Source organism: Dendropsophus ebraccatus, chromosome 10, assembly GCF_027789765.1.
Source record: "Dendropsophus ebraccatus isolate aDenEbr1 chromosome 10, aDenEbr1.pat, whole genome shotgun sequence".
NCBI lineage: Eukaryota > Metazoa > Chordata > Amphibia > Anura > Hylidae > Dendropsophus > Dendropsophus ebraccatus.
The window spans coordinates 3,661,422-3,674,959 of record NC_091463.1 but is presented as its reverse complement, the minus strand read 5'-3'; positions in this window follow the sequence as shown (position 1 = coordinate 3,674,959).

Sequence of the window (13,538 nt, the reverse complement as noted above, 5' to 3'; positions counted from 1 at the left end):
TATGCACCGCTGTAGAATCTAGGGTTAACTGTTTTATACCATGTATTTGTATGCTTACCCGTCTCAGGTGCTCTTTCTTCCGATCCTATCCTTCTTCTCTCTCACCCACACTCAGCCCCACCATTCACAGAAGGATTTAGATTTACCCCTGTAGGAGGAGTTAACCAGGTGGAGGAAGTGAGTCAGTTCATAGTAAGTTTTCAGAGTGAGAAGACACAAATAGAGCCCAATCCTACAAAAGTTAAGCCAGGGCCTGGCTTTGGCCAAGACTCCTGACAGGGACCAAGGACGTAACAACAGACTTTCCTTACGCAAGCAACTACCACAGTTATGCAGTGCCAAGTTCACTTCAGGGGAGCGAAGCCACCTAGGATAACCCTAGCCCACGCCAGGAACCTTTCTAAAATGTGCAGGCCTGATACTGAAGGAACTGACCCCAGTAGGACGAAGCTACCAAGAACAGGTCTATGTATCCTACTGTGTTCTATTTTTATACTAAATGCGCAGGACGCGGGTCATATCTTTCTGCACCCACACACACTCCACTGCTTTATTTTTCCCTTCCTGTAGGTGACAGTACTAACATCCTGGGTGGGTCTTCTACCACTTCAGGTTGCCGTAACAAGTGCCTAGGGGACTTGCAACACTCCCGGAGGTCAGTAAAGAATCCAAAACAGGTATCAACACCCCACCTGTGTACACCTACACCTAAGACACTAGAGGCATCCCAGAACTGGCCGAGTACTACAGAACATTAGCGACATCAGCACATCACTTCCACAGCAAAATCCACAATGGAGAATTTACTTCAATCTTTGTGACTTTTGGTGCAGATTAGTGAGGGAATTGTGTAAATCTTTGATCTTTTGACTATTTGATCCACCAATGCAGATTTTGGCACACATCCTCCGAGGCTCCTCAGCACAATACAGAACCCTAACAGCCCTATTACACCCCTAGATATTGTACAGAGGCGAGCACCGACCTGTCAGCTTAGCGCTCGCTTCCCTATCGTTCCCTGCTCACTGCATTCTGTTGTTACGGGAAGGGCAGCTTAAACAATCCTTAGATCATTGGGGCGACCCATTGAAGTTGGTGGCCGTTTGCTGCTGCCGCTCTTATAACATGAGTCTTGTACTGTAGACTGCTGCTGATCTTTCCACATGTGCGATTACACTAATCGACTATGGGCAGGAACGGTAGTAATGGGGCAAGTGTGGCTGATAGGCTATAAGCGCCCTATTACACTGAGTGATTATAAGCCCCTATTACATTGAATGACTGTCCGACCAACACCTGCAACCCTAACTCCCAGCTTATCGGACTTGACTCTGACGGCCAATCAGAATGGGACATGATGGTGACAGCAGGAAGGGTTAATGTGTGGCGGCTCTATAGATCCCACCACGGTCACGATTCCTCCCACTCGAAGGTTTTATTAGGGTGAATAAGTAAGAGGACGGATCGGGCGCTCAGGAGACGCGGCGCACTTGCCGACCACTTACTTATTTCCAGCGCTCACTTCTGTGATATTGAACATGACACGAGGTGGAGGTGAGGCGGCGGCTTCCATTACTGCTCCTTCATCTCGCTGGAGACGTCTTGTCCCACGGCAGCGGATCCTGATTCTGGAGATGGAACAATCCCGGATTGTGATTAGGGAAACAGATGAGAGGTCTGGTCGCATATCAGCAGGCGCCATTCCTTCTTGCGGAGAATCCCCCCCGGACACGCACTTCTTTATTGCAATATTGAGAGTAAATTGGAGAACACAATAGCCGGTGCTGAGGTCGCTCCCGACCGCCGTCAATCAGCTCCGACTGTGCAGCGTTAAGGGGAGCACCGCAGAATAGTGGGAAAATAACCCGCTATAAGAGGTGTATACCGCCCTGTACTCCGAGCCTCATACACCGCTACTCTTATATACCGCCCTGTATTCCGAGCCTCATACACCGCTACTCTTATATACCACCTTGTACTCCGAGCCTCATACACCGCTACTCTTATATACCACCTTGTACTCCGAGCCTCATACACCGCTACTCTTATATACCACCTTGTACTCCAAGCCTCATACACCGCTACTCTTATATACCGCCCTGTACTCTGAGCCTCATACACCGCTACTCTTATATACCACCCTGTACTCCGAGCCTCATACACCGCTACTCTTATATACCGCCCTGTATTCCGAGCCTCATACACCGCTACTCTTATATACCACCTTGTACTCCGAGCCTCATACACCGCTACTCTTATATACCGCCCTGTACTCCGAGCCTCATACACCGCTACTCTTATATACTGCCCTGTACTCCGAGCCTCATACACCGCTACTCTTATATACCGCCCTGTACTCCGAGCCTCATACACCGCTACTCTTATATACCACCCTGTATTCCAAGCCTCATACACCGCTACTCTTATATACCGCCCTGTACTCCAAGCCTCATACACCGCTACTCTTATATACCGCCCTGTATTCCGAGCCTCATACACCGCTACTCTTATATACCGCCCTGTACTCCGAGCCTCATACACCGCTACTCTTATATACCGCCCTGTATTCCGAGCCTCATACACCGCTACTCTTATATACCACCCTGTATTCCAAGCCTCATACACCGCTACTCTTATATACCGCCCTGTACTCCAAGCCTCATACACCGCTACTCTTATATACCGCCCTGTATTCCGAGCCTCATACACCGCTACTCTTATATACCGCCCTGTACTCCGAGCCTCATACACCGCTACTCTTATATACCGCCCTGTATTCCGAGCCTCATACACCGCTACTCTTATATACCACCCTGTATTCCAAGCCTCATACACCGCTACTCTTATATACCGCCCTGTACTCCAAGCCTCATACACCGCTACTCTTATATACCACCCTGTATTCTGAGCCTCATACACCACTACTCTTATATACCTCCCTGTATTCCGAGCCTCATACACCGCTACTCTTATATACCACCCTGTACTCCGAGCCTCATACACCGCTACTCTTATATACCGCCCTGTACTCCGAGCCTCATACACCGCTACTCTTATATACCGCCCTGTATTCCGAGCCTCATACACCGCTACTCTTATATACCGCCCTGTACTCCGAGCCTCATACACCGCTACTCTTATATACCACCCTGTATTCCAAGCCTCATACACCGCTACTCTTATATACCGCCCTGTACTCCAAGCCTCATACACCGCTACTCTTATATACCACCCTGTATTCTGAGCCTCATACACCACTACTCTTATATACCTCCCTGTACTCCGAGCCTCATACACCGCTACTCTTATATACCACCCTGTACTCCGAGCCTCATACACCGCTACTCTTATATACCGCCCTGTACTCCGAGCCTCATACACCGCTACTCTTATATACTGCCCTGTACTCCGAGCCTCATACACCGCTACTCTTATATACCACCCTGTACTCCGAGCCTCATACACCGCTACTCTTATATACCGCCCTGTACTCCGAGCCTCATACACCGCTACTCTTATATACCGCCCTGTATTCCGAGCCTCATACACCGCTACTCTTATATACCACCCTGTACTCCGAGCCTCATACACCGCTACTCTTATATACCGCCCTGTACTCCGAGCCTCATACACCGCTACTCTTATATACCACCCTGTACTCCGAGCCTCATACACCGCTACTCTTATATACCGCCCTGTACTCCGAGCCTCTTACACTGCTACTCCTATATACCGCCCTGTACTCCGAGCCTCATACACCGCTACTCTTATATACTGCCCTGTACTCCGAGCCTCATACACCGCTACTCTTATATACCGCCCTGTATTCTGAGCCTCATACACCACTACTCTTATATACCTCCCTGTACTCCGAGCCTCATACACCGCTACACTTATATACTATCCTGTACTCCGAGCCTCATACACCGCTACTCTTATATACCACCCTGTACTCCGAGCCTCATACACCGCTACTCTTATATACCGTCCTGTACTCCAAGCCTCATACACCGCTACTCTTATATACCGCCCTGTACTCCAAGCCTCATACACCGCTACTCCTATATACCACCCTGTACTCCGAGCGTCATGCACCGCTACTCTTATATACCGCCCTGTACTCCGAGCCTCATACACCACTATTCTTATATACTGCCCTGTACTCCGAGCCTCATACACCGCTACTCTTATATACCACCCTGTACTCCGAGCCTCATACACCGCTACTCTTATATACCACCCTGTACTCCGAGCCTCTTACACTGCTACTCCTATATACCGCCCTGTACTCCGAGCCTCATACACCGCTACTCTTATATACCACCCTGTATTCTGAGCCTCATACACCACTACTCTTATATACCTCCCTGTACTCCGAGCCTCATACACCGCTACACTTATATACTATCCTGTACTCCGAGCCTCATACACCGCTACTCTTATATACCACCCTGTACTCCGAGCCTCATACACCGCTACTCTTATATACCGTCCTGTACTCCAAGCCTCATACACCGCTACTCTTATATACCGCCCTGTACTCCAAGCCTCATACACCGCTACTCCTATATACCACCCTGTACTCCGAGCGTCATGCACCGCTACTCTTATATACCGCCCTGTACTCCGAGCCTCATACACCACTATTCTTATATACTGCCCTGTACTCCGAGCCTCATACACCGCTACTCTTATATACTGCCCTGTACTCCGAGCCTCATACACCGCTACTCTTATATACCGCCCTGTATTCCGAGCCTCATACACCGCTATTCTTATATAACAGCCTGTACTCCGAGCGTCATGCACCCCTACTCTTATATACCACCCTGTACTCCGAGCCTCATACACCGCTACTCTTATATACCGTCCTGTACTCCGAGCCTCATACACCGCTACTCTTATATACCACCCTGTATTCCGAGCCTCATACACCGCTACTCTTATATACTGCCCTGTACTCCGAGCCTCATACACCGCTACTCTTATATACCTCCCTGTACTCCGAGCCTCATACACTGCTACTCTTATATACCGCCCTGTACTCCGAGCCTCATACACCGCTACTCTTATATACCACCCTGTATTCCGAGCCTCATACACCGCTACTCTTATATACCACCCTGTATTCTGAGCCTCATACACCGCTACACTTATATACTGCCCTGTACTCCGAGCCTCATACACCGCTACTCTTATATACTGCCCTGTACTCCAAGCCTCATACACCGCTACTCTTATATACCTCCCTGTACTCCGAGCCTCATACACCGCTACTCTTATATACCGCCCTGTACTCCGAGCCTCATACACCGCCACCAGCATCTCTGATGATAACTACTATAGAATCCAATATTGTCTCAATCAATAACGCCGCTCCCATGTGTCCTGCCTCTGCGACCTCTAATAAAACATAAAACACAGTAATAAAGCCGGCTCCCGGGAGACGCATCCAGCGCTACATGCGGCCAGAGACGGGGGAGACGCGCAGATTGCCATGTGCTCCTCCACTTCCTGCTGGATGTCTTATATTACTGAGCTTCTTCACAGGTAGAGCAGGTTGCTGTCCATATTGCGGTATATGATACAGCAGGATACGCAGCTTGTTTCATAGATCCTGTTCACATGACACTTCAGGTCTTCACCAGTCTGCACCCATAGGCTTATATAGAACAAATGCAGACTACTAGTGACTCAGTATATATATATATATATATATATATATTAACGTACAGCACATCACATCTCATGCTATATATTTCTATATATATATATATCTATATATACACCGTACAGCATACATCATGATATATATATATATGTAATACCGTACAGCACATCACATCTCATGATATATATAATGTGTCTTGGATTAGGAGTATAATTCGTTCCTGGACCGTGCTTGTAATCCAAATCCACTCTTAAACCAAAGCAAATTTTCCCATAAGAAATCATAGAAATGCAGACAATTGGTTCCACGCCCCGAATATAATGATTTATTATTAGGAATAACATGTAGAACAAATGAAACAAACATTCAGAAACATCAGAATCTGTGATATTATAAGTTACTGTACAGTAATGGAGAGGATGGGAAACACAAGGGCGGACAGAGACTGCAGGAAGGAATGAGCAGGACAGATGTGGGCACAGTATATAGCAGCACTCTCTGTCCGGGGAGAGAGGGGTTACAGCTATGGAGAGATTACCTCCACAGTCCTGTCCCCTGAAGTGAGCCCCAGCTTGAAGTGGATCTCTATGATTTGGAAGGTGAGGGAGACTTCCTGGGTCAGAGTACAGGGCTGTAGACCCCGCTATGCAGACCATGCCCCTCCCCCACTCCCCTCCCACCCAGTACAGGGAGCTCTTACACCAAAGCAATGCTCTTACACCAAGTCACTATTTTGAAAAACTGGGAGCTCTTAAACCAAAACGCTCTTAAACCAAGTTACTCTTAAACCAAGGTTCCACTGTATATATATATATATATATATATATATATATACCGTACAGCACATCTCATGTTATATATATATATATATATATATATATATATATATATATACAGATGTAGCCAGGGTTAACATGATCACAATGACGCATTTAACTCGACACTCTAATTGACTTAACACAGCTCCCTGACACACAATTGTTGCGTCAGGGATCATGTTACCCCTGACTACATCTGTATACTGTACAGCACATCTCATGTTATATATATGTATACTGTACGTCACATCTAATGATATATATATACCGCACATCCCATGTTATATATACCGTACGTCACATCTTATGTTATATATATACTGTACATCACATCTCATGTTATATATATATATATATATATATATATATATATATATATATATACCGTACGTCACATCTCATGGTATACATATATATGGTTCAGGGAAGAAAAAGAGTGCTGCACCTCACACCTATGGCTGATACTAGTACCTCTCGGCTACATAAAAAACATCAGAATTCTGTATGTGAATTGATCAAGCCATACTGCCCCATGTACCGCGTGCAGGTATCTGATACACATGGGTCCCTACACTAAGTCCACACCGTGTCAGTCAGCGACCACCACCCCCGCAGGCGTGCACAGTCAGGGAAGGGAGGCCATGGAACGGCCCTGCAACCCCCATGCCACAGGACCAGACCCAAAAACACCACACCAGAACCCGGCCAGCACCGCCGGCGGAGGAAGCTGCCCCCAAACAGCACAAGTCTACATATATATATATATATATATATATATATATATATATATATATATACCGCACAGCAGGTCACATCTCATGTTATATATATACTGTAAAGCACATCCCATGTTATATATATATATATATATATATATATATATATACACCATACATCACATCTCACATCTCATCGGCACCATCATTTTCTGGAAAGCCTGAGAGAAAACAGTAACAACTAAGAACTGGCTGAGCAGAAGGCTTATATATCATATATACTACGGTGCATCATTGATTATTGTCAATGAGCCTAATAAGTGAAAAAAGGCATTTTTATCGGGTAAGATATATTACATATAGTACATATATATTTGCATACTGTTATATTCACTTGTGCTATGGATTTATGCAATGACCCCTGGGATACAGCTGACTCTGAGCCTCCCATCATCCCAGGGAAAGGACTGTCCTCGTTCTCAGCACTAGCAGATCGACCACATTCAGGGTCTGAGCAGAGAGTAAGGTTGTCTCTGGAGGAAGGCTTCATTGCAGGAAAGTTATAAATAAATGACTGCAGGGGAAGTTTATTCCTGGAGCCGACCACAGAAACCATTTATTGCTCTGAACGCCCATTACATCCCAGGTCTCCTTCCCGAGAAGACAAATAAGCAATATCCTGTTCACAGATGAGCCTGGAGGAAGAGAAAACCTGCACAAAATCCAGAAACAGCTGCTCGTGTTCTGTAGGTTCCCTGCTGGGCTAGTGCACATTGTCCGGGACCCTCCATGCTGGGCTAGTGCACATTGTCCAGGACCCTCCATGCTGGGCTAGTGCACACATTGTCCGGGACCCTCCATGCTGGGCTAGTGCACATTGTCCAGGACCCTCCATGCTGGGCTAGTGCACATTGTCCGGGACCCTCCATGCTGGGCTAGTGCACACATTGTCCGGGACCCTCCATGCTGGACTAGTGCACACATTGTCCGGGACCCTCCATGCTGGGCTAGTGTACACATTGTCCGGGACCCTCCATGCTGGGCTAGTGCACATTGTCCGGGACCCTCCATGTGGGCTAGTGCACTCATTGTCCAGGACCCTCCATGCTGGGCTAGTGTACACATTGTCCGGGACCCTCCATGCTGGGCTAGTGCACACATTGTCCAGGACCCTCCATGCTGGGCTAGTGCACTCATTGTCCAGGACCCTCCATGCTGGGCTAGTGCACACATTGTCCGGGACCCTCCATGCTGGGCTAGTGCACATTGTCCGGGACCCTCCATGCTGGGCTAGTGCACTCATTGTCCGGGACCCTCCATGCTGGGCTAGTGCACACATTGTCCGGGACCCTCCATGTGGGCTAGTGTACACATTGTCCGGGACCCTCCATGCTGGGCTAGTGCACTCATTGTCCAGGACCCTCCATGCTGGGCTAGTGTACACATTGTCCGGGACCCTCCATGTTGGGCTAGTGCACACATTGTCCAGGACCCTCCATGCTGGGCTAGTGCACACATTGTCTGGGACCCTCCATGCTGGGCTAGTGTACACATTGTCCGGGACCCTCCATGCTGGGCTAGTGTACACATTGTCCGGGACCCTCCATGCTGGGCTAGTGCACTCATTGTCCGGGACCCTCCATGCTGGGCTAGTGCACACATTGTCCGGGACCCTCCATGCTGGGCTAGTGTACACATTGTCCGGGACCCTCCATGCTGGGCTAGTGCACTCATTGTCCGGGACCCTCCATGCTGGGCTAGTGTACACATTGTCCGGGACCCTCCATGCTGGGCTAGTGTACACATTGTCCGGGACCCTCCATGCTGGGCTAGTGTACACATTGTCCGGGACCCTCCATGCTGGGCTAGTGTACACATTGTCCGGGACCCTCCATGCTGGGCTAGTGTACACATTGTCCAGGACCCTCCATGCTGGGCTAGTGCACTCATTGTCCGGGACCCTCCATGCTGGGCTAGTGTACACATTGTCCGGGACCCTCCATGCTGGGCTAGTGTACACATTGTCCAGGACCCTCCATGCTGGGCTAGTGTACACATTGTCCGGGACCCTCCATGCTGGGCTAGTGCACACATTGTCCGGGACCCTCCATGCTGGGCTAGTGCACACATTGTCCGGGACCCGCCATGCTGGGCTAGTGTACACATTGTCCGGGACCCTCCATGCTGGGCTAGTGCACTCATTGTCCGGGACCCTCCATGCTGGGCTAGTGTACACATTGTCCGGGACCCTCTCCTTCTATGCTTCTATATTCTTATCATTCACTGTATTGCTACCTATATATGTTGTTGGAGAAGTGAGTCCCGACCTTGCTGACATCTTTCCTGACGTCTATATACTTTGCTATGGTCAGAGCATTATATACACCCAGAGGACGGACTGCTTTACACTTCCCTAGACGTCTATGTGTTATGCTTTGTACCACGTGCGGTGAATTGTTTTATGCTATTAGTTTTCATATTATTACATTATAATGACATTTCTAGAGGGTGAGAAGTTTGGCGGACGGAGAGTTTTGTATAAGGAATTATAAGCGTCATATGGAGCAATGAGCAGAAAATAACCCAAACAGAACAGCAATAAAAGCGACTGGTGACGTAAAGCAACTTTAATTAAACCCCTAACCTCCTGGACAGAAAGACGAGAGATGATGGCGACTGCCATGAGGAACGAGGGAATTAAGTTACAGGGCAAATGGATGGAAATATCATTTCTACAGCGATGGAGAAATCACCAGGACGACCATAATGAGATTTGGGGAGAGGAAGACGATGGTGATGTTATTGCTTCTCCCCTCGTATTTATGGCGACCGGTGAGAGATCTGATGTAACCCGATTATGAATGTAAATGACTGTATCTCCCTGTATCAGCCGGAGATAGATGTAGGCACATGTGCGCTATATGGCGGAAAGTCCAGGGGATCCGCTAGTCAGGTGTGTAACATGACCAAGGGGTCTGCAAGATGGTAGATGCAGAACGGGCAGGTGTTGTGGCCGCACTTGTCACCTGTCACACGAGTTTTCCTTATATACCAGAAAACACTTGAAGAAATGCTCAGTTAACCCCTTCCACAATGTATTGATGCAAACCACAAGTACAAAGAGTCAGGAGAAAACTTTCAGAGCTTTTGCTTGAAAATTCTTTAAGTTGCAGTTAATAAGAATACAGTTCCATCATCCTTCACAAGACAATGGTAGACTAGCCCTTAGAATAAGGAATACCCCTTTAAAGGGAAACTAACAGCAGGTTAGACGCATATAGGTTGCAGAGGGCCCTGAGGATGAAGGTAGTTTCCTTACATAGTAGCTGATCAGATGCTTATAATCTGCTGTTAGTTTCCCTTTAAAGGAGTAAAAAATAAAAAAAAGGCTTCTGCTATATGCAGGTAACTTTCAGGAGTTTCAGGAGACTTGTGGAGTTTATTAATGGGCAGTTTAGTGCAGTATGTACATCCTTTACCTTACAGAATGCCCTTTAGACTTTGAATAAAGTTCAGAACATTACCACCCTACACATGTACACAATCAGCAGACACTACAAGCAAGGTTATGGGACTCTGCATACTCCCCCTCTAAAAAAGAGCAGTCCTCTGTGCTAGAGAGAGGCACCTAAGAGAAGACAAAATAAATGTCATGGCAAGAATAGCATTGGTTAAGGTCACCTAAGTGGAATATAATACCTGATAAAAACACACATAAGGCACAACAGTTAAAGTGCAACTGTACCAGCATGAGGTAATACTTGTATAAATGTTCCAAAGTTCAAAGTATCACTACAGCGATAGTCCTCCCAGTTTTCAGACAGCACAGAGCTTCTTTTTGGCTCCCTTAGGAGTTATAGCAGCCGTCCACTTGCCCTTCTCACCAGAGTCAGGGGTGGACTCACAGGAGGCTCCATCGTGACCGTGCATGGAGACACTCTTGCCATTGGTAGGGTGCATGTGCAGAGGTGTGCGCTGTCTGGTGGAGATGAAGAGCATGGCAAATTCTCTTAAGGAAAACAAGCATGTGCCCTGCAGAAACGGAGAGGACCTCGGCAGCAGTCTGCAACAATCTGCTGAAGCTCCATCACATCTTGGAAGCATGTGATTCTCTAGCGTCAGCTATGCGGGTTAAGAAAGGTGCTCCAGCTTTTAGTGCCCTCAAAAAATGTAGAGGTGTAACTTTAGTTCTGAATTAGGCATGTTACAGGTTTCTCTGCCCCGGAGCATGGTTAAGAGTTTCCAGCGTCATGCATTAACTCTGGAGTAACTGCAGTAACATCCAACCCAACCAGTGCAGCTGCCTATAGACATCAGTGATAGAGTGGGGTGGCTCCCTGATGGAAGGATGATGGCGGCAGCGGCTCTCTGATGGAATGATGATGGCGGCAGCGGCTCTCTGATGGAATGATGATGGCGGCAGCGGCTCCCTGATAGAGAATGATGGCGGCAGCGGCTCCCTGATGGATGCATGATGGCGGCAGCGGCTCCCTGATGGAGGGATGATGGCGGCAGCGGCTCCCTGATGGAGGGATGATGGCGGCAGCGGCTCCCTGATAGAGGATGATGGCAGCAGTGGCTCCCTGATAAGAGGATGATGGCGGCAGCGGCTCCCTGATAGAGGATGATGGCGGCAGCGGCTCCCTGATAGAGGATGATGGCGGCAGCGGCTCCCTGATAAGAGGATGATGGCAGCAGCGGCTCCCTGATAGAGGATGATGGCGGCAGCGGCTCCCTGATAAGAGGATGATGGCAGCAGCGGCTCCCTGACAGAGGATGATGGCGGCAACGGCTCCCTGATGGAAGGATGATGGCGGCAGCGGCTCCCTGATAGAGGATGATGGCGGCAGTGGCTCCCTGATAGAGGATGATGGCGGCAGCAGCTCCCTGATGGAAGGATGATGGCGGCAGAGGCTCCCTGATAGAGGATGATGGCGGCAGCGGCTCCCTGATGGAAGGATGATGGCGGCAGCGGCTCCCTGATGGAAGGATGATGGCGGCAGCGGCTCCCTGATAGAGGATGATGGCGGCAGCGGCTCCCTAATGGAAGGATGATGGCGGCAGCGGCTCCCTGATAGAGGATGATGGCGGCAGCGGCTCCCTGATGGAAGGATGATGGCGGCAGCGGCTCCCTGATAGAGGATGATGGCAGCAGTGGCTCCCTGATAAGAGGATGATGGCGGCAGCGGCTCCCTGATAGAGGATGATGGCGGCAGCGGCTCCCTGATAGAGGATGATGGCGGCAGCGGCTCCCTGATAAGAGGATGATGGCAGCAGCGGCTCCCTGATAGAGGATGATGGCGGCAGCGGCTCCCTGATAAGAGGATGATGGCGGCAGCGGCTCCCTGAAAGAGGATGATGGCGGCAATGGCTCCCTGATGGAAGGATGATGGCGGCAGCGGCTCCCTGATAGAGGATGATGGCGGCAGCGGCTCCCTGATAGAGGATGATGGCGGCAGTGGCTCCCTGATAGAGGATACATGTTACCCCTCCCCCTCTTCTGTCCTGTACATGTTACCCCTCCCCCTCTTCTGTCCTGTACATGTCACCCCTCCCCTCCCCCTCCTCTGTCCTGTACATGTTACCCCTCCCCCTCTTCTGTCCTGTACATGTTACCCTTCCCCTCCCCCTCCTCTGTCCTGTACATGTTACCCCTCCCCTCCCCCTCCTTTGTCCTGTATACATTACACATCATCCCCTGCCCCTCTGTCCTGTATATGTATATGCTAAAGCTCTGATACCTCCAACGGGGCTTGATTCACAGCTTACACTGCACAGCACTGCTCTATAATGTCCTCCATGCTGCATCTCTAAAGGGCTTCTATAGAGATCAAGGGGAGCAGGATCCTCTCCTCAGTGTGTGCAGTGTATGGAGACATCATAGCAGATAGTCTGCAGACCCTAGATAAGGGATAACTGAAATAAGAGGCGGAATCTGAAGAGGGGAAAACTGGTGAACAATATAAACAAGCCAGGACGGCGCCCCCTGACGCTGAGATGTGTTAGTACAGCTATACCGTCTATGTCTCTTGCTATAATGGCGGGCATTGCTATACGACGGACATTACTATACAACGGACATTGCTTTACGACGGGCATTGCTATACGATGGGCATTGCTACACGACGGGCATTACTATACGACGGGCATTGCTATATGACGGGCATTGCTATACGATGGGCATTGCTACACGACGGGCATTACTATACGACGGGCATTACTATACGACGGGCATTGCTATATGACGGGCATTGCTATATGACGGGCATTGCTATTCGACGGGCATTGCTATATGACGGGCATTGCTATATGACGGACATTGCTACACGACGG